Source organism: Microtus ochrogaster, linkage group LG8, assembly GCF_000317375.1.
Source record: "Microtus ochrogaster isolate Prairie Vole_2 linkage group LG8, MicOch1.0, whole genome shotgun sequence".
Taxonomy (NCBI): Eukaryota; Metazoa; Chordata; class Mammalia; order Rodentia; family Cricetidae; genus Microtus; species Microtus ochrogaster.
The window spans coordinates 224,702-228,800 of NC_022033.1; the positions used below are offsets into that span (position 1 = coordinate 224,702).

A 4,099-nucleotide genomic window follows, 5' to 3' on the forward strand; every position below is an offset into this window, starting at 1 on the left:
CATACAGACAGAATATTGTATACATAATAAATAAATAAATATTTTAAAAAAAGATTTCTTGAATTTATATTTCTAATGACAATATTTGAACCATAGGTTAAGAATCACACCCATATTCTTTTTTTGTTTTTTTCTTTTTAGAAATGTTCATATGTTTGTTTATTATTTGTTTATTTAGAGATAGGGTCTCTCTGTCACCCTGGCTGTTTTGGAACATCCTGTGTAGACCAAGCTGGCCTTGAACTTACAGAGATCTGCCACTTCTGTCTCCCAAGTATTTCAGTGCATGTACCACCATGCCTGGTTCCAAACTAAGATTATGCAGGGCTTGGTCAACCACTACCAAGCCTACAAAACTTGTGCTCCAGGTTAGGAAGGGAATTCACCAAGGAGGGAAGAGTGTTCGTAGAGGGTTATTGTCTCTGAGGATCAGGAAAGGCCTAAGTGCATACCAGGTCCATAGTGTTCTTCTGGCCCCTTGGCTCCCATTCCCAGGGATCCTTTCCCTAAGACTTCACAGGTTTCCCAGAACCCCAGCTCATGACTTCACTACTTCTTTTGGGTTTGGCTGCCCACAGCTCCGCTTTGCGTCCACCCACAACTCAACCTCCCACCGTTGCCTCTAGGGACATGCCTCCTATAACCCTGGCCGCTACAACTTCACCCAATCTCCCAAGAATCTGCTCTCACTCCGCTACTTCACCCAGTATTCAAGCCCTCCCCTCTATGACTTCATCCCATCTCCTATGGCCCCTCCCCCACAGCCCCACCCTCTGTTTCATGACCCCAGCCCCCACCACCTTGCCCAATCTCCCACACCCCTGTCTGCCCTCCAGAAAACAGGAAGTGTTGGGAGTCACAGCTCTGGGAGTAAGTGCAGGAAACTGGGCTTATCTTGCTCTGCAGCCCTGACCCCTGGCCTTGTGCCGGGTAGGGGGCGCCAGGGGCAGTCCAAGGACAGAGCCTGCTCACCTGGGAGCCCTGGCTGCCTCTCTCTCTCTGAGCCACAAACTAACAACTGGACTGGAATGCTACCCAGTGCACCACTGAGCACAGGGTGCATCAAACAGACAAGCAGCAGAAATCCCATCTACACAGCAAGAGACCCAGGAGCTGGTACCCCAGGATGTCCCACTTCCCCCACAGCAGGCACGGCACTGCTGCCAAGAGCCTGACCCTTCCCATTTCCACCCAAACAAGGACTCACTTCCCATAGCAGGTGTTACCTCTTTGCTAGTTATTCCAGATCCTAGTGGAGTAGGGTGTGTGGTGTATGTGGGTGTTTCTGTTTACAAAGCTAAATTTTCCCGAGGAGAGGGCAGGATGGGGACTGTCCCTTTCTCCCCACCCCCAGGATCCTGAAGGCCACTGGCAGGGACAATGGGCCTCAACACCTGCCTCACTCCCCCCCCAACCCCTGCCCCAGTAATGTGTGCTTCCTGGAGTAGAGGGCCTTGTTTGTTTCCAGTTAGCTACAGCTGAAGCAGCCTTCTTGCACACCTGCAGGTCTTGCAAGGGCCGAGTACCCACAAGCTCACAAGGCCAGGGAGTCTGCAGGCCAGGGAGATATCTCCTTCTCCTCCACAGCCCTGACTATAGTGCTACCCAAGCCCTGTAAGAGCCCAATTGTTTATTTTTATTTTTGTTTCTATTTTGTTTAGCTGAACCTTCCTTTACATGTACCACAGGATTTCACAGTGGGTGGTGTGATACCTACCAATGGATTGGCCTAAGGATGATGAACTTGAACCAGGCCCGGGTCTACTTATTGTCTCCCATTCAAGGAGCTGGTAACTAGAAAAAAATATGGAATGTTTCACAAATCTGTGCACCATCCTTGTACAGCAGTCATGCTGATCTCTGCAGCACTCCAGTTTTAGTGTGTGTGCTGCCAAAGCGAGCCCAACTTTAGGACTGCAGCTAAGTTCAGAGCTCTGCATGCTTCACGGTGGCTCTGCACTCACAGGGCACAAGACAGACATGCCCGTTCTTACTGCTCCCTTTATTCAGCTCGCCCACACTCCTACGCTAGTGTGGTAGGTGGCAGGATAGGAAGTGCTGTCCCAACACAGAAGAGGCTGCAGCCCTCGCTTCCTGCTGCATCATGGGAGGTGGAGCGGGGTTGTTAACACACAAGTAGCAAAGTCAAGATTAACTTTGGGATTTGCAAACCAAAGGACTAGCTTGTCATCCATAGCTGTTGCCCAAGTTCCAGATGTTCTTTCAAAGGCTCCTAGTCGTGGGAGGCCGTGGTACCCAGACTCCCTTCAAAGCCTGCCAGTCTCTGTCTTCCAGGGTTACATATGGAGGCCTGTTTCCTGGGCTGCAGGAAATTGCACAGGCCTGGCCAGTGCCTTGGGGGGTCCCATCTGTAATCCTCACACACCACCTCCCTGAAAAGTCAAGCCCTGAGAAAGCTTGTGTGGGGTTGGACAGCACCAGTAGTCTCCAGCTCCACGGTCTCAGCCTCAGTATCTCCAAGGTCTTTCTAGCTGTCAGCAGCCAGCAACTGTGGGGCAGTTTCTGCGCTGGGCCACGTTAGGGTGCATGAGGAAGATGATGCCCTACCCTCAACTACAAAGAAGTTCCAGGGAGCCTCCTCCACTTAGGTCCCTGGGCTGAGAGTAAAGGACTCTTTACTCTACTACTCTTTACTCTAAAAGAGTAGGGTCTCAGTAACATTCTGGTTGTCCCTCAGCTCTGATCCTGAATCTGTACCTGTCCTCATCCTGCAGGAGGACAGTCATTCCAGTGTGTTGATAACCACAGGCTGATGTGTCCAGGAGCCATGGGCACAGAATTCAGGTGGTCTTTAAACGTGCAGTCTGGTACAGGGTTTAGGCATCAACATTTATTCCCTGAAACTCTCGAGGCGTCTACTTCACCTCCAGTCCCAGGAGACCGTGCTTGTTGGGTTTTTCCTCATTTGAAGAGAGGAAGGTGGGAGTCAGGACACCCTGTTCCTTACTGCTCTGAACAGTGGAACTGGACAGCAAGATGGCTGTAGGATGCTCACTACGACTCAAGGGATTTCCCAATAGGATCTAAAGTTGGGACAAGTATAAGTACAGGTAGCCCTGCAAAATGGGTACATGGATATCTCCATGGAGGGCTGTCCATATTGCCTTCTTCCAGCTCAGTGCCCGGACTGTTACTTTCTCCAGACTCCACTCTTTAGTCAAGTTCTGCTGCCTATGGCTTAATTTCAACAAAATTGGGCCTTTTTCTCTACTGGGACATTGGCTATACCCCAGCATGCCCAATAAAGCTCATCAGCCCAGGCCCACAGTCATCCGCCACTCCTCCACTGGTTTTGCTGAAGGTGTGTGTACTTAGGCGCTCTCTGGCAAGCCCCTACTTTGTACTTTTCCACACTGGTACTTCTTCTACCCCATGGAGCAGAACCAAAATGTGCTCCAAGGCGGCTTGTGAGACCATTAGAAATCTGAATCAAATTATTTAAATGCATACTGATATCCAGAAAGCTCTATTTCTCTTCTACACACCACACTCTGGGTCCAAAGCTGATCCCAACTCTTCTGTGTGATCAACGAAGGTCCTACACCCTTTCCATGTCTCAGCTTCTTCAACTGTGGAACGAAACAAAAGGTCCCACTGGGCAGACCACATGTGCACCAATGGAGACATGAAGAACTTCAGGGCTATTTCTTGCTCTTGTAGATTGCCCTACCACTGTCTTTTTCGGTCTCTTGTTTGCCTGTTTGACAGACACAGAGCAAGGTACTATGATGAGGCAAGGAGCCTGAGGGACATTGTCTCTTTCTGTTCAGGGCTAGAACCATTCCACTTAGGCTTATGTAGGTAGTGGGGTCAGCCTAGTCAGTTCAACAGACAAGTCTGGGGCAGCCTGTGGAGTTGTCCCCCACCCCATTCTGCCCATCCCCCAGAGGCAGCAGGAAATGGCCTGGTCTAGTTTGTGGCCAGGGCAACAAGGCTGGCTTCCTCTAAGTCCTGTTTCCTTTATCCGGTTGTTTTGCTCTAAATCCACCAAGCTCAGCCTTCCCCTCCTCTCCATTTCCACCCTCTCCTCCGGTCCAGTGTTGGGCAGGACGGATGCATGACGTTTTAAAACCCCTAA

At 50.3% G+C, this 4,099-nt stretch overlaps 1 non-coding gene across 1 annotated transcript; it reads right to left on the minus strand.

Annotated features, from left to right (window-relative positions):
- Positions 1-1,800: 1,800 nt before the first annotated feature.
- LOC113457854 lies at positions 1,801-1,904 on the minus strand. Its single transcript, XR_003378342.1, has one exon. It is a non-coding gene; the product is annotated as a U6 spliceosomal RNA (small nuclear RNA).
- Positions 1,905-4,099: the final 2,195 nt, after the last annotated feature.